The sequence below is a fragment of the Zalophus californianus genome, chromosome 5 (assembly GCF_009762305.2).
Source record: "Zalophus californianus isolate mZalCal1 chromosome 5, mZalCal1.pri.v2, whole genome shotgun sequence".
NCBI lineage: Eukaryota > Metazoa > Chordata > Mammalia > Carnivora > Otariidae > Zalophus > Zalophus californianus.
The window spans coordinates 92701509-92719419 of NC_045599.1; the positions used below are offsets into that span (position 1 = coordinate 92701509).

Here is a 17911-nt window from a genome sequence, read left to right on the forward strand (position 1 = left end):
CCGTTGTTGCCACACCTGAGCAGTAACAAAACCTACATTGTAAATCACCCATAACAGCTAATTCCCAAGATCTCATGTAATCCCCTCACCACGCTGCCGCCACGGTCTGTCGGTCGGGCTTCCTTGCCCTGGGGCGGGGGCGGGGGGGGGGCAGTGCCCCTTGTCTTTGCCTCTGTGTGGGGAATGAATGGCTTCCTGCATCTCTGTCTTCTGTCCTAATTCACTGTGGTTTGAATGTTTGCACCCCTGAGGCCGTCCCCAGAGCCCGGCTCAGGGCTCATCTGCCTAATGTCTACCTCCTCCACAGAACCTAAACCCCACGGGGGGTGGGACATAGAAGCTTCTGTACTCTGCCCGAGCCCGTTCCTTCATCTGACCCTCCTAGCCACTCTCTAGAGACAGCTCAGTCTGGATGTTTGTACTCATCTTACAGAGATGGAAACGGAGAAGTGACGAGGCCTCCCCAGTGGCCACATGGCAGGCCAGACACAGAGCAGGGATTTGAATCTAGGCCTGAGCCTCTGAAGTTTGTGGATGTTTTCTTGGCAACTGTGCTTCATGATCTTGTGTTCCAGCCTGCTCACTGCAGGGGACAGGCTTGTACGCAGCCATTCTAAAAACGATAAAAGCCAGAGGCCAGCCAGGCCACAGGGAGGGGACAGCACGACGAGCCAGGGCTGGGGGACTGGGGAATGATGCACCACGGGCCTTTGAAATAAAGTTGAAAAGAAGACCTGATTTATAAATGTATAAATAGAAAAAAAAATCCCAAGTAAAACAACAGCTGTCCTGCTTTTTTTTGTAATTGTTTTTGGTGATTCCTGAAAGCAAGCTGGTGGGGGATGCTGCTAGGTTTGGAGGTTCCCTACTCTGCCCCCCTTCCCTGGCCAGGGGAAGATCCCCTGCTTCTGCTTAGACTCACCCTCAGAGAATGAATGCCTCCAGTGGATCCTAGGGTGAGTTCTGCAGTGGCCTCCTTAGCTGCCCCTCCCTGGACATCGCTGCACATATAAATGAATGGATGGGTGGATTCAAGGACAGAGCGACAGTTTTTTCCCAAGCCTACTTCCCAGTGAGATCGTCCCTGGTTACCTCGTGTAGATTGCCACCCCTCTCTAGCCCGGCAGCCCCTTCCCCACTGCCCCTGCCTCTGCCCTGTTCTCTCTCTAGCACCTTCCACCTTCTTGGTCTCTTTCACCCAACGGCTGGGCCACAGTGCGATGACAGATCTGCTGTCGAGTCCATCCTCCAGGGCTTCAGAGGGTCATCCCCGCCAAATATCCTCAACCACCCCATTCACCAGGCTGTCTGCGTCCCTCCGGAGCTGCTCTCGCACGCCCCACCCGGAGCAGGGAGCTGGCTGCCACCCTCCTTGCCTTCCTTTCTCTCTCATCCAGCATCCAAGCCAGCATTTGGCCTCCAGAACTACCCTCAGACCACCTCCTCTCCCCATCCCTACTCGCCTCCTCACTGGCCTCCCTCGCTCCAGTCCACCCTCAGCATCCTTTCTGCAGCCAGAGATGCAGATGCAGATGTTTGGAAGATGCAGATCTGACCTTATCAGTCCTCTGATCAAAACCTTTCTCCCCTTAAGGAAGCCCAGGTTCCTTAATGTCTTTGCGAAGACCACTGTTCCTCCACCCACAGCTCAGTAAACACCTCCTGGTCCCAGAAATTTTCCTGGGTCTAGCTATGGGTATTGTGGGGGTGGGGACCCCACCTTTTCTGCCCCTTTCTGAAGCTGCTGATCTGTCTGGTGCCTGGTGCATCAAAGGGGCTCAGGTCATGGTTATGACCTAAATCAAGATGAAATAAACTGAACCGAACCGAATGTATCCAATGTAAGTGATTGACTTAACCAGGAATTCAAGATACAGTGACAGCAGGCAATTTTTAATCCTCATTCTGGACCCTCGCAGCATCCAAGACCCTTGTTTACAGATGGGGAAACTGAGGCGCAAGGGGAATAAATGTCAGTGTTCAGTCTACATTTTCAAACTTATTTCTCCTAATACAGGACTTTTGTTTTGTTTTGTTTTTCCTTTCTTTGAGGCTATGGCTGGAAGGACCTGCTGCTCCACCAAGCCTCCTGGCTTTAGCAAGCATGAGACAGCATGAGGAAGGAAAGAAAATCTCAGAGAGGTGAAGTGACTCACCTAACATCATACAGCTAGGAGGTAGTGGAGCTGGGATTAAAACTGAGATCCATTTGACCAGAGTACCTCCATGGGCCGTAAAACAATGGTCATATCAAGGGGCAGAAGGTTGACTGAAAATATTATTCAGAGATTCCGCCTACAGTCCATGTATCCTTTCCCGCTCAAGTCACGTCCAGGCATGGCTAATGGAGGGACAGGCTACTCACCTGCTTGCCCATATGTCCGCTTCTGCCCCTCAAACCTGGGCTCAGACAACTTCAGAAGCTTCCTGGGTATGCACAAGGCAGCCAATATTTGTCTGATCTCCCAGTCAGGCTAATTTAGGGCAGAGATGCTTTTTCCTTTTCTTTTAACTTTAAATAGACAAAGAGCTCTTACAGGCAACCCAGTAGAAAACAGAGCAAAGAACATGAACAGGCAAGTCACAAAATAAGACACACCAACAGCTAATAAAAGCATGAAGACAGGATCACTTGCATTAATAATTTTGTAGATGTAAATTAAAATTTCAACCAGATGTCACCGTAAAGCCTTCAAATCAGCAAAGATTAAAACCAGAGTTTGTAAACTCAGAATCTACAAAAGCCAGCCAGTTCTCACAAACGGAGCAAGAATCGGCAAAGATCATAAGGAACCAACTTCTAGGGGGAGCAGGCCCCTGGCAGCTGTGATCATCCCCAGGAAGACCCTGGACAGCCAGATTGCTTTACTTGTCAACCACAGTCAGAAATCAGATTTTTATGAGAATGTGATTTTTCTTTAAATTGTTGGCAGTTGCTTCAAAGTTAGACACAGTAAATTTTACTCTTGGAAATAATTGGATAAGTGCACAAAGATGCACGTATAAGAAAATTTATAGCAGCACTAACTATAACAGTAAAAGACCAGAATCCTAACTAATGTCAAGCAATAGGGCATTGGTTAAGTAAAATAGAAACACTCCCACAATGGAACACTAAGAAGCCCTTAAAATGTTGAGTGTGTCCCATTGGGTTCATGTCCACACCATAGATCTCTATGGTAGATAAGAAAGAGGAATCGTGCTCTTTTTCGTGGCGCCTCGGAGGTGGTAGCCTGCTTCAGGATGAAGCTGAACATCTCTTTCCCAGCTACTGGCTGCCAGAAACTCATTGAAGTGGACGATGAACGCAAACTTCGTACCTTTTATGAGAAGCGTATGGCCACAGAAGTTGCTGCTGATGCTCTGGGTGAAGAATGGAAGGGTTATGTGGTCCGAATCAGTGGTGGCAGTGACAAACAAGGCTTCCCCATGAAGCAGGGTGTCTTGACCCATGGTCGTGTCCGCCTGCTGCTGAGTAAGGGGCATTGCTGCTATAGACCAAGGCGGACTGGAGAGAGAAAGCGCAAATCTCTTCAGGGTTGCATTGTGGATGCCAATCTCAGTGTTCTCAACTTGGTCGTTGTAAAAACAAGGGGAGAAGGATATTCCTGGACTCACTGATACTACTGTGCCTCGTCGCCTGGGGCCCAAAAGAGCCAGCAGAATCCGCAAACTTTTCAATCTCTCTAAAGAAGATGATGTCCGCCAGTATGTTGTGAGAAAGCCCCTAAACAAAGAAGGGAAGAAACCTAGAACGAAAGCGCCTAAGATTCAGCGTCTTGTTACTCCACGAGTCCTCCAGCACAAACGGCGGCGTATTGCTTTGAAGAAGCAGCGCACTAAGAAAAATAAGGAAGAGGCTGCAGAATATGCTAAACTTTTGGCCAAGAGAATGAAGGAGGCCAAAGAAAAACGCCAGGAACAGATTGCCAAGAGACGGAGGCTGTCCTCTCTGAGAGCTTCTACCTCTAAGTCTGAGTCCAGTCAAAGTGAGATTTTCTATATGAGCGACAAATAAATACGATCAGACATAAAAAAAAAGAAAGAAAGAAAGAAAGAAAGAAGAAAGAAAGAAAGAAAGAAAGAAAAAGAAAGAAAGAAAGAAAGAAAGAAAGAAAGAAAAAAGAGAAAGAAAGAAAGAAAAGAAAGAAAGAAAAGAAAGAAAGAGAAAGAAGAAGGAAGGAAAGAAGAAGAAAGAAGAAAGAAGAAAGGAAGAAAGGAAGAAAGGAAGAAAGGAAGAAAGGAAAGAAAGGAAGAAGAAGAAAGGAAGAAGGAAGAAAGGAAGAAAGAAGAAGAAAGGAAAGAAGAAAGGAAAGAAAAAGAAAGAAAGAAAGAAAAAGAAAGAAAGAAAGAAAGAAAGAAAGAAAGAAAGAAAAAAGAAAGAAAGAAAGAAAGAGGGATTGTAATTTCAGCAACCAAAAGCTTTAGATTTCTCAAAATCAGACCAGGCCTCATTCACAAAAAGCAGTTGCAAAATAAAATCACTCAGGTTGAATATGATGAAGAAAGAACCTTCAAAAGAAACCACTTCTAAGTGACCTCAATACCAGGCATACCCTGTAGATAAAGCATTCAGAACTAATACTTGCAAAGATAAGTTTTGTCAGGCCATCTACTACTAATAAGATAATGTGAACAAATGTCCCTTTGAGAAAAAGATTTAGTGAAAACAGTCTAAATGAATCAGATTTGTTGGGGACAATGATGGGGACGCTTCTTAATGCAATGGATAGAGTGGTTAAGAAGCCCTACACCACATTTTCTTTACCCAGTAACTGATGGACACCTACGTCATTTCCATATCTTGGCTATTGTGAATAATGCGGCAGTGAACATTGGGAGGGCAGGTATCTCCTTGAGATACTGATTTCATTTCCTTTGGATGTATACCCAGAAGTGGAATTGCTCATATGGTAGTTCTATTTTTAATTTTTTGGAGAAACTCCATACTGTTGTTCATAGTGACTGCACTAATTTACATTCCCACCAACAGTGTGCAAGGGTTCCCTTTTCTCCATACCCTGCTCAACACTTGTTATTCTTGTCTTTTAGATAATGGCCATTTTAACAGGTATGAGGTAATATCTCATTGTGGCTTTGATTTTGTATTTCCCTGATGATTATCAGTGTTGAGCCCCTTTTCATATACCTGTTGGCCATTTGTATGTCTTTGGAAAATTTGTCTATTCAGGTCCTTTGCCCATTTTTAATTGTGTTATTTGGGGTTTTTTTTCTTATTGAGTTGTATGATTTCCTTACATATTTTGGATATTAACCCCTTATCAGATATATGGTTTGCAAATATTTTCCCTCTTTGCATAGGTTGCCTTTTTAGTCTGTTGATTGTTTCCTTTGCTGTGCAGAAGATTTTGGCTGTAGTTGCCTATGTGTTTGGTTTCATATCCAAAAAAATCATTGCCCAGACCAAAGTCAAGAAGCTTTCTGCTATGCTTTCTTCTAGTTTTTTTATGGTTTCAGTTCTTATGTTTAAGTTCTTAAGCCGTTTTGAATTGATTTTTGTATGTGGTATAAGGGTCCAGTTTCATTCTTCTGCATGTGGATATCCAGCTTTCCCAGCACTGTTTATTGAACTGTCTTTCCCCATTGTATGTTTTTGGCACCCTTGCCAAGGATCAGTTGACTGTAGTTGCATGGACCTATTTCTGGGCTCTGTATTTTACTCCACGAGTCTATATGTCTGTTTTTAATGCCAGTACCATACTGTTTGTTTATGGTAGCTTTGTCATATAGTTTGAAATCGGGAAGTATGGTATGTCCAACTTTGTTCTTCTTGCTCAATACTTTGCAAAGCAATACTCTTGCTTTGACTACTTGAGTTCTCTTGTGGTTCCATATGAATTTTAGAATTCTTTTTATATTTCTGTGAAAATGCCATTGGGGGATTCTGAGCGGGATTGCATTGACACTGTAGATCACTGTGGGTAATATGGACATTTCAACAATATTAGTTCTTCCGATCTGTGAACATGGGATGTCTTTTTATTTATCTGTGTCTTCTTTAATTGCCTTCATCAATGTTTTATGTTTTTCAGTGTACAAGTCTTTCATCGTTTTGGTTAACTTTATTCCTAAGTATTTTATTCTTTTGCTGCTATTGTGAAGAAGTTGTTTTCTTGCTTTTCTTTTTCAGATAGTTTGTTGTTTGTATATAGAAACATTAACTGATTTTTGTATGTTGATTTCATATCCTGCAACTTTACCAAATTTGTTTATTAGTTCTAGCAGGTTTTTCTTTTTGAGTCTTTAGTGTTTTCTGTATACACGATCCTGTCATCAGCAAAATGAGATAATTTTACTTTTTCTTTTCCTATTTGGATACATTTTATTTCTTTTTCTTGTCTAATTGCCCTGGCTAGGACTTCCAGTACTATGTTGAATAGAAGTGGTGAGAGTGGGCCTCTTTGCCTTGTACTGGAGCTTAGAGGAAAAGCTTTCCATTTCCCCCCATTGACTATAATCTCAGCTGTGGGCTTTTAATATATGGTCTTCATTGTGTTGGGATAAGTTCCTTCTATACCTATTTTGTTGAGAGTTTTTATCATGAACGGATGTTGAACTTTTTCGTCTATTGAAACAATTATGTAGTTTTTTCCTTTCATCCCGCTAGAGTGATTGTTATTGAAAGGACAAAAGATAAAAGCATTGGTAAGAATGTAGAGAAAAAGAAACCACTGTGCACTGTTGATTAGAATGCAAACTGGTACAGCCATTACGGGAAACACTAGGGAGGTTCCTCAAAAAATTAAAAATAGAAGTACCTTATGATGCAGCAATCCCACTTCTGGGTACACATCTGAAGGAAATGAAATCAGTATCTCAAAGAGATATATGCTCCCTCATGTTCATTGCAGCATTATTCACAATAGCCAAGATACAGAAAGCACCTAAATGTCCATCAATGGATGAATGGATAAATAAAGAATGGTATATATTTATAGAATGGAATATTAGCCTTCACAAAGAAGGAAATCCTGCCATTTGCAACAACATGGATGAACCTGGAGGATGTAATGCTAAGTGCAATAAGCCAGACAGAAAAACAAATACTACATGATCTCACTTATACGTGGAATCTAAAATAGTTGAACTCAGGGGGCGCCTGGGTGGCTCAGTCGTTAAGTGTCTGTCTGCGGCTCAGGTCTTGATCCCAGAGTCCTGGGATCAGGCCCCTCATCAGGCTCCCTGCTCGACGGGAAGCCTGCTTCTCCCTCTCCCACTCCCCCTGCTTGTGTTCCTGCTTTCGCTGTGTCTGTCTGTCAAATAAATAAAATACATTAAAAATTAAAAAAAAATAAAACAAAATAGTTGAACTCATAGAAGCAGAGAGTAGAATGTGGTTGCCAGTGGCTGAAGGGAGGGGAAATGGGAAGATGTGGGTCAAGGGGTACAAAGTTTCAAGAATGCCAGGTAAGTTCTGGAGAGCTATAATGTGCAGGATGGTGACTATAGTTAACCACTGTGTATGGTTGAAATTTGCTAAGAGAGCAGGTCTTATGTCTTCTCACCACACAGAAAAAGATAACTAGGTGAGATGATGAATACGTTAACTAGATTGATTCGTGCAATTATTTCACAATGTATGTATATGGAAACCATCAAGCTGTATGCCTTAAATATTCAATAGGTATTTGTAAATTATACCCCAATAAAGATGAAGAAAAAAAAACCTCCAAAGGGCCACATCTGTGAACAAGCCATCACACTTCCAGGATTTAAAACAATCATGACATTCAGCTGATTCTCATTATTCACAGTAGTTATGTCTTATGAAGTCTCCATGAACACAGTTGGCAAGTACTGAACCATGCCTCCCAGAGTAAGGGTCCCGGGAGTCTCTGGTCACAATATTTTTAAGACCTATTAATACATAACCTTGCTCTATGTGTGTTTCTGTTTAAAGACCCCCTTATTTAATGTATATGGCTAATTCAGTAACTTCAAGCTCGTGGCTGACAGCGCTTGAATGCATTCCTGAAGGAAACTTGTCCAAAACGTGTATTTTCTCCATGAGGCACACCTCAGCCTCCCTGTGCTTCGGGACCATAGACAGCCCTTCAGCACTGTGCTGAGGGGCCATTTCAAACAGCACAATCACAAACAAAAAGCATAAAAATGTGACAACCTTAGCATGAAATAGACTGCAAACAGGATGCTTGTTTATAGTAGAAGAGCTGAAAGAAGACAGCAAAGTGTCACTGTGTTCGACCCCCGCCGGGAACGTGTGTATGTGGCTGGCGGATCACACTTTTTGCTGCTCTGCGCGTGTCCTTGAATGACCACAAGAGTGCCGCAAGGATTGATTTTATGGTTACAAAGAAATTCTAGTGAGCAAGCGAACTTGAAACTACGTAATCCGTAATCCGTGAAGAATAAGAATCAGTTGTATCGAAAGATGTTGATAGCCACACCGTAACAATAACACCACTGGATCTGACCTGAGTGTAGGGGTTGGTGAGGCCAGAGGGTCTCAGCCTCAACTCTCCGGACATTTAGGACCAGATCATTCTCTGTTGTGGCCGGAGGGGAGGGTGGGGGTCGCCGTTCCTGTACGTGGTAAGATGTTTGGCCACATTCCCGACCTCTACTCAGCGGTTGCCGGTAGTATTGCACTCCCTCCGAGTTGTGACACATGGCATAGTCCCCGGACGCGGCCAAATGACAACCTCCAGGTTAGATAAAAATAAAAATAAGAGGCAGCCACACAATGATATGCCGTGCAGCCTTTAAAAGGGATGGCGTATAAAATGACTTGGAAAGATTTCCATGGCATCTTTGAGTAGAGAAAAAAAGAAAAAAGACAGGTGACAAACTGGATGTATACTAAAATTGCATTTGTACATCTGTGTGTGTTCCACACATGTAGAGGACAGCGAGAACGAGGGACAAAAAGTGACCGATTTTCTGTTTTTCCGCTGGACAAGCATGTTTGAAGCCTTTGCACCAACAGAGTCTTGAGCCCGAATTTCAGTGTGGACTAGAGACAGATATGAGGGCCACGGGGACTGGCTCTGGATTCAGACTCCTGTCAGGGATGGCTGGGAAGTGGAGTCAGGCCTCACCCCCTCCTAGCCCTCCTGGCAGTTGCCAGTTAGCCCTTCGCCTGACACACAGGCCCCCTCTGGCCCCAGCCTGCTCCCTACCCTAGCCTCCAAGCCTTCAGCCTGCTCCCCACCGCACGCCCTTAGTCCTGCTTAGCTGCGACCATGGCCTTCTGCTCAGCTGGGACCAGAGCCCTCCCCTGGGGACAGGATCCTGGTCCAGAGTGCCAGCCCCTAACTGGGGTTACCCTCAGTAGGTGAGAAGCCCTAGCACCATGCCACGCTCCCTCGGCTCCCAAGCTGAGCCCTGCCCCCAGGCTTGATGCCCGTGTTTATCCAGACAGTTCCCTAGCATAGCACAGCTCCTCATCACCATCTCCTGGGGCTTGCATTTCTATCAGTCCCGTTGCACCCCCAGTGAACAGAGTCGGGAGCTGAGTTAGCTGCCCCACCTGTCCCCCGCCATGTCGACATCCTCCAGCTGCCCCCGTCAGACACAGTGGGCTCTGGAGCCAGACAAACCCACGCTCGGATCTTGCCTCGGGCACTCACAGCCCATGTGGCTTTGGGCAAGTTACCGAGCCTCATTGTCCTCATCAGTAAAATGGATTCCTTGCAAAGCCATGAGGAGGATTGGCTGAGCTAATGAGTATGAAGCACACAGTAGGTCCTCAATCAATAGCAGCTTACGGGTTTCCATTTGGTATTATGCGAAGTTCAGGAACTAGATAGTGGTGACGGTTGCATGACATTGTCACATGTACTTATTGCCGCTGAACTGTACACTTAAAATGGTTAAGTGGCAACGTTTTTGTCATGTGTATTTTACCACAATCCATCCATCAATGTCCCTAGTTCTTTATGCTCCGGCCTGTCCAGGTTTACTATTTGCCTTTGCCTCCTCTTTCACCTTAGAAAACTGCCCTGACCTTGAAGCTGACTGAGACATCTTGTTTTTTCCTCTTCCTGGAAGGCCCAGTCCCCCAGAGACCTTCCACAGGGCAGTCAGGCAAAGGGCCGGACCAGAAGAGGCCTGCTGCCCATCCCCCCATACTTCAAGCCCCATGGCTACAATTGGCAGCCCGAGAGGGAAGGACCCCACCCAGCCCAGGAGTTTGGAATGAATCCTTTGTCTCTGTGGGGTGGAGGTTGTCAGCAGCCGGGGGTCCTTCTCGGGGCCTGTAGCTAAGGCTGGCCTGGCGAATTCTCCTGGATTCTGCCCTAGAATCTCCTCTGCCCACACACGAGGCCCTCAAGACAACCTGTCTACACCACATTCATCATTCATCATCTCCCCCGCCCAACTCCCTCTTCCTTCATCCCAGATTTCCATACTCGGGAGTGGCACTGTCCTTTCAGCTGGCCACGCCACAAACCCAGGGTTTACAGCTCTCCTTATGACCCCACCCAGATACCGAGCACCCCCGAACTCTCTGCCCCACTTCCAGGGTCTATACAGACGGCCTGAGTCCCTCCTCCTGAGCGTGGACTGTACCGTTGGCCTGAGTGTGCATTTCTCAGCCTGAGAGAGGGGCAAGAGCAGCTGTTCGTGGTGGGGTGGGACACTGGAAGAATTACATGGGGGGGGAGCAGACCCAGGGGTGCAAAGGGAAAAGGGGCAGACCCTGGGCAGCAGCCTGCAAAGAGAGAAGGCTGGGCCTGCTTCCAGCACCCTGAGGAGGGCTTGTTTCCTCCCTTCCCAGCTTCCCGAGCACTAGGCAAAGCCTGGTGCCCGTTTCTCAGCCTCTGAAGGGCAGCTTTATGTCAGTTCCTGAGTGTTTAATCCTATGTTTTCAGTGCATCCACCACACCGCTTAGCTCTGTGCTTTCCTGTGGCGAGGAGCCAGGCTTCAAACCAGTGAGGCCTGAGGCTTAGCCTGATGCCACCTGGGAGGTGTGCCAGGCGGAAGAAAGGATGACAGGAGATACCCCTGGGCTGGGTGTGCACTGGAGCCCCCCCAGGGCACAGCTTCTACCTCAGCTTCCTCCAAAGACTGAGGGAGCAGCTGTTGATCCTCTAGGCCTGACTCGGTGCCCCCTGCGGCCCCCCCACTTCTCCTCCTACTGGTCAACCTGCCCCCTTTCTCCCTGGTCTCTGCCCCAGCCAGCCTTTCTCATCCATCCTCCACCCTGAGCCAGAATGAACTTTTGAAAGCACTGGCTGTCTCCCTGCTGACACATTTTCAGGGGCTCCCCAGGGCTCCCTGGACAGTGCCCAGGCTCTCACAGGACACAGTCCAGCTGACCGCTCCCTGCCACACCCGGCCTCACGCAGACACTGCCCCGAACAGCACATACTGTCCTTCCCGGGGCGAGTCGCTCAGTGCTTGTGTGCCCTTGCATCTACCATATTCTCCACCTGCTTCTTTGCCTGGCAAACTCTCGCTCGCGCACATCCATCAAGACGTGCAAGGTGAATCTTAATAGCGCCCCTGACATAATAATACCTAAAAGCTCCATTAAAGGAGGCAGCTTTGAGGATTAGTCTGCTGTCAGATGGGCCTGGGTGCAAAACCCACGTGTACCCATTATTGACCGTGTGACCTGAGGCAAGGTACTCAACCCCACTGAAGTTATTTCTTCCTCTCCAAGGTGGGCCAATCAGACTGACCTCACGGAATGCTCATGAGGTTCCCGTTACCATGAGAGGTGCATGGACTTGACCGTGCTGTTGTAAAGTCCCAGCAAGCTCTGCAGCTGGAGCTGTGACCACATCCCCATTATTTTCTGCATCCAGAAGGAAACGTAGGTAGTGGGTTCCCAGATGTAAGAGCGAAGATCTAATCCAGGGCATGAGAAACAGGGACTGGAACAGGCACCACATACCATCAGACAAAATGAACACACCCCAATGGTGTGTATAGGATAACTGAATTTTTGCAAAAACAATAACATATTTTTGATAGAGGGAAGAACATCTAGAAGGAGACAGCCCAAAATGTTAGAGTGGTTATCTCTGTCTGATGCAAATTTTTAATGATGTTATTTATTGATTGATTGGTTGATTACTTATCTATATTTCCTATATTTTTTCCTTGAATGAGAATGTTGTGGGTTGAATTGTATTCCTCTAAAAGATACGTTGAAGTCCCAACCCCTGGTACCTGCGAATGTTATTTGGAATCAGTTTTCTTTTCAAATGCAATCAAGTCAAGATGCGGTCATATTCACCTAGGGTGGGGCCTGATTCGGTGTGACTCGTCCTGAGAGGAAGAAAGAAGACAGAGAGACACACACAGGGAGAATGTCGTGTGACTCTGGAGGCAGAGATTGGAGCATTACATCGACAAGCCAAGGAGTGCCAAGGATTGCCAGCAAGAGAAGCTAAGAGAAGGGCAAGGAAGGAGGCTCTCCTAGAGCCTTCAGGGAGGGCACTGCCCTGTGGACACCTTGACCTCAGATTTCTAGGCTCTAAAATTGTGAGAGAATGAATTTCTGTTGTTGTAAGCCACCCAGTTTCTGGTAATTTGTTATGGCAGCTCTTGGACTTGTCTTACCTGAGTGTTAGAAAGGGCCAAAAGTTTTTCTTTTTTAAGACTTTATTTTTTTAAATAATCTCTACATGCAACATGGGGCCTGAACTCACAACCCTGAGATCAAGAGTTATGTGCTCCACCAACGAAGCCAGCCAGGTGCCCCAGGTATTTAGAGAAGGAGAAGGAGGAGAAGCAGAAGCTTGAAGTGTATCTGCTAAGGGCTCAGCCCAGAGAAGCAGGGAGTATTTGTTGAAGGAATAAATATGGCTCCTTCCTGCAAAGTTGTTCTTTTCTCTGTCCTATCCCGAACCCACCTCTAGTTCTAGCCCGGGGCTCCCCTGGCCCCCACTAGTGAGCCAGGAATCATGGAGGAGATCCCTGGCTAGGGCGGCATGCTAGGCGCAGCCCTGCAGCCCTGCAGCTGGGGAGGGACGGTGGGTAGGGGGCTGAAGGAACTGTAGGTCAACAGCTCTGTCACTGCCAGGCTCCCCAGGGTCCCCAGGTGGGACACCGCGCCCTCTGCTTCCTATCAGGTTTCTTGTTCCTTGGGACCCAGCCACACCTTATCATTGGTCATCCTTCACTCTGCTTCCAGCATAATCTCCCTCAAACACAGGTCAGACCGTGACATGCCCCCCCCCTTAAAGACTGTCAGTGGCTCCCAACTTCTTGGCACAGCATCCGAGGCCACTGTCTATTCCAAGCCATTTTCTGGGCTTACCCCTGTGCCGACATCAGGGGCCCTTGCTGCCCTGGCCTCCCCACTCACACGCTGTCATGCCCCTACGCTTCCCAGCTAGCCCTCCCTGCCTTCTGCAAGCACCTACAATGCTCAGGCCTCACAGGACCGGAAATGCTGGTCAGAGGGCCAGCTCTCCTTCCAGGAAGAGGGAACAGAGTGGGGCTTTTCTGGAATGTTTCCAGGCTTCTCTTTAGCTGGATAGGGACTCAGGCTCCAGCAGGGGAAGAAACAGCAGATGTCTTCTGCTGACCCAAGTTTCCTCGTGGGCCTGAAGAATCACAGGAAGCAGCCCTGGGGACCTGCTAATTAGCGCTAATTTCTTCAGGCCTGGCAGAGGACGGGGAAGGAAGAGCCTTTGGATCCCCCTTGATTACACCCTTTGGCCTTTCTTCTACCTTCCAAATGTCTCCTTTTTGTTTCTTGAAGGGCAGGGAGGCATGACGACAGTCAGGATTCCGGGTAGAGAGGGGAGCCCGGGCAGGGGGAGCCCCGCGCTTTCCCTAGATTGGGTTGGCTGTAAAGAACTCGTTTCCCTGACATTCCCCTCACATTCTTGAGCAGGATCTTCAAGACACCTTAAGCTTGGTCAGGGCTTGCTTTCTTCTCAGGAACAGAAAACCAGTCAGGATAACGGGAATTAGTAGGAAGCTGGGAAGTGACATGGGACAGAGGACCAGGGGCCACCACACCTCAAAGAGTTGTCAGACACCAAGGTGGCCGCTGTCTCTGTTCTCCCACCTCAGCTCACCTCTCTCAGCCCATCTGCAACAGTTTTCTGATTCCCTTTGGAGATCAGCTCCCTCTGTTTGCTCCTCAGGGTCCCAAATGGCAGCTTTTGTTCTCAAACCTTACAGGGGCCCCAGGCCCAGCTGATGAGTCCAGTCTCTTCACACTTGGAAGCAGGAATTACCAACCCAACAGCAAACACAGATGCCCCAATTGTGTGCTAGGCACTAGTCTAAGGTCTCAGGTGGGCATTTAATTTTTTAAATAACCCTACGAGGCAGGTTATAGTATTATCTTCATCATAGAAAGGAAGAGAAGCACGGAGCGATTAAGTAACTGCCCAGGATCACTCAGCTTTTGAATGGGGGAAGTCGGTATTTGAACCCAGGCAGCCTTGCTCCAAGGCTTGTGTCCTGAAAATGATTGGCCCCACTCAGTTTCTGGATTGATGCTCCGGGATCAGGTGTCCCTTCCTGGCCCCACCAGCGATGTCCACCAGGATGGGGTGGGTCACATAGCACTTCAGGGCTGTGGAAGGAGGAGGGGACAGGGCTCTCCCCCAGAACAGAAGTTCCTCCAGGACAGAAATTTTTGTCTGTTTTGTGCCCTGATGTCTCCAGTGCCTAGAACAGTGCCTGGCACACAGCAGGTGCTCAGCAACTGCTGAATGAACGAACCCCAAGCATCTTGGACTTATTTCTGCCTAATGAAGAGGCAGGGTTAGATACAGCCTTACTAGGACTGTATCGGAGTGTCACACCCTTAAAAAAAAAGAAAAGAAAGAAAAGATATCCTTCCTCTTTAGCAGGCCTCCTTGTCACAGGTTTAATCCAGGAGCACCAGTCCAGGAGTTCTGCTCAAGGCTACGTGATAGGATGCAAATAGCCATAGAAGGCAGCAGGCTCTGTGCTCCAGATGGCAGAACGGACAGTCTGGGCTAAATAAAATGGGACCTGTGTTTCTCAGAGTCTTCATCAGCTTGAGCCTCATGACTCCCATGCATTTCTTCCCAAAGTTATTTGACCACGAAGCCTTTTCTGAAGACATCTCATGGAGGGGGGAGCGTGTAGGATGAATAATAAATATACTGTGAGAAATGAAATTTCAGTCAATTTTGTTGCACCGATTTCATGTGATACAGTCTCTGGCTGTCCCCAGCTCCCCTGGGCTTTGAAGGGCTCCAGAGTGGGCCCCTCCACTCCATTCCCACCCTCCTTAGCCCCGCTTGTTGGAATTCTCTCCCGAGAAGCCCTCGTGCCTCCAGGTCGTCTTCTTAGTCTCTGGCGGGTCTGGGAGAGGGAGCCTCTCTCCCCACACTTGGGTTGTCCGGCCTCAACGCCTTCTTTCACAATGTGGTTTAAAATGCAATTATATTTCCCTCCGCAGGTTTAAAGCAGAATCTTAAGCTTGAAAACAATTGCAGTAGATTGCACTAATTATTTTCATTTCGGTGAGTCTGAAGGTTGGGACCTTGGATTAGGACATGAGAGTGAATGAAAATTAGACATCTTGTCAGTGAATGGGTTTCTTCAGTGACAGGTAGGTGGCTCCATGCTCTGAAGACTTAACAGCCTCAGAGCCGTTTCTGGGCTTGCCAAACATGCATCAGTCACCTGTCGTGCCCCTCCTATGAACTAGGTGCTGGGGCTATGAGGCTGGAAAAGACACAGCTCTGCCTCTTTGCCCAAGGGCCTTTGCCTCCTGAGCCTCCCATTTCCCCGTCTGCAAAGTGGGTATAATACTTCGTTAAACAAGGAAAGCACCTAGTATGTGGTAGGTGCTCAATGAATGCCACTTCCCTTCTCCTTGACCTCACCAGGTTCTTCCTTGTGCAATACAGGTATTGTATCAGTCTGATAGAGCACAGGCTTACAGATTCTTAGCTAGCTGTGTAATCTTGGCCAGGTCACTTAACCTCTCTGAGCCTCGGGTTCTCCCTCTGTGGAGTAGGGATAACAGTACCATTCGTTGTGCTTTTATGTGGATAAAATGAGAGATTACTTGCAGAGTGGCCAGCACAGTATTGTTCAAACTTCTCCTTAAAAATTCTACCTGTCCGAACTAAAGCCACCCCTCTGTAGCTCTCTGTCAGGGCCAAGCTGCGGGCAGGGGTGGGGCCGGGCAGCAGGACGGAGGCCACCCCTCCTGGGATCCAGTCTTCCTCTCTGTTCTTTTTCTCTTGTAGTTTAAAGTCCTCTCCCGCACATGCCAGCCCCCAAGTCTCCATCCCCTGCTCTCAGCCTCAGCCGGTCCGGGTCACGGAGAAGGCAAAGACTCCATGCGGCCTGGTTCAAAGCTGCACCTTGGGCTGAGCCCTCCTTGGCTCCTTCCCCATCGCGCCTCCTCTCTCCTGAGCCTTCCTGACTGGCTCCTCAGGTGTCACTTTCAGATGACAGTCTTTTTTTATACGCACCGCCATCCCGGGAGGAGGTCCTGCCCTGTGCTGACTTCAGAACCATCCAGGCCGTGAAGTCCCTGGGACTGTGAACCCCTGAGCTCTGTCCTCTGGGACGCAGACTAAACAATGTCCCTGCCCCCGGGGCTCTGAGAGCTTCTGCTTCCCTTTCCCTGTGACATCCCTGGATGTGAGTCCTCCAAGCTCTGGGCCCCTCAGATCCCCTCTCACACTCTCTGCTTGTTTATTCTGCATGTCACGGACAAGAAAGCAGAGTGGTCAGCTCACTTCCTCGAGCCCAGGCGCTGTGTCCGGCACTTGGGATCCGGTCAGGAAACGTTTGTGGAAGGATCGGAGGGAGGTCTGGTGACGGGGGCGTGTGCACGACAGCCGGCCTTCTCTCCTTGCCGGCTGACGTTTCTTTGCAAGGGGCCCCCTTGGGCAGCACTATCTGGCCAGTTCCAGAAATGCACGAGCGTGTGTGGGGGGGCCGGGGGTCAGCCTGTGCTCTGGCTGGGAGAGGCGTCCTTTGTGAGGCCAGTGCGAACCGCCCACTCAGACACGTGTGCACAACACTCAAGTGTCCCAGTGCACTCCTGGGTAGCACACTGCGGGGACCACAGCCCCAGTGGGCAGGGGCCAGCGCATCGGGCTGTCCCGGCAGGTGCACGGCGGTCTTCTGAGATTGTCATAGCAGCTGCCACCTCGGTCCATAGGCACTGTCCCACACGTTCCCCCCAGCGACCCCTCAGGGGAGGTGTCAGGGCCTCCATTGTGCTGAGGAGGAAACTAAAGCACAGAGGTGTGTGGGGACTGCCGGAGGTTGCACAGCAGCGAGTGCTGAGGCTGGGTTCTAACTCACGTCCCCTGACTCACGTGTCTGCCCTCCCGACCGCGTGCGTTGTAGCGAATAGGGCTGACAGAGAAGGACATAGGGACTTCCCTCAATGCACGGGACACAGCCAGGGGTTGGCATACGGTGTTGTCGGCATGCGGAAATCAGAGGAGGGAAATCCACTGGGGGGAGGCCAGGGTGAACAGGGCCACAGTGGCCCAAGGCCCGCTGGATGTGTGCAGACCCAGCCACAGACAGGGCTGAGGGGAGTGGGAAGGGGGACGAGAGTCTTGTGGCTCAGGCTCAGGATTGGGCCAGAGAGCCTGGGCTCTGGGTCCCAGGAGTGCCTCTTGCTGGCTGTGGTGACAGGCGTTATGTTCCTTCTCCTCCCCGAACCTCTGTGCCAACATCTGCACAGCAGGGAGGTGAGGGAGAAGGAGGAGTACTCTGTTCAAAAGCACTTGACCTGGGCCTGGCACCGCAGAGCCATCCAGCACGTCCCCCCTCACTTCCTCCCCCTCCCTGCATGCTTCCCTCCCTGCCTCTGTCCTACCCTCCTTTCCTCCCTCCCACCTTCCCTCTTTCCCTCCTGCCCTCCCTCCTTTCCCTCCTTCCTTCTTTCCCTTCTTCCCTCCTCCCCTCCCTCCCTCCCTTCTCTCCTTCCAGTACCTCTCTCCC

The 17911-nt window shown here is 48.7% G+C and overlaps 1 pseudogene; it reads left to right on the forward strand.

Annotated features, from left to right (window-relative positions):
- The first annotated feature begins 3238 nt into the window (after positions 1-3238).
- On the forward strand, positions 3239-4018 carry LOC118356965 (annotated as a pseudogene).
- The last annotated feature ends 13893 nt before the right edge of the window (positions 4019-17911 follow it).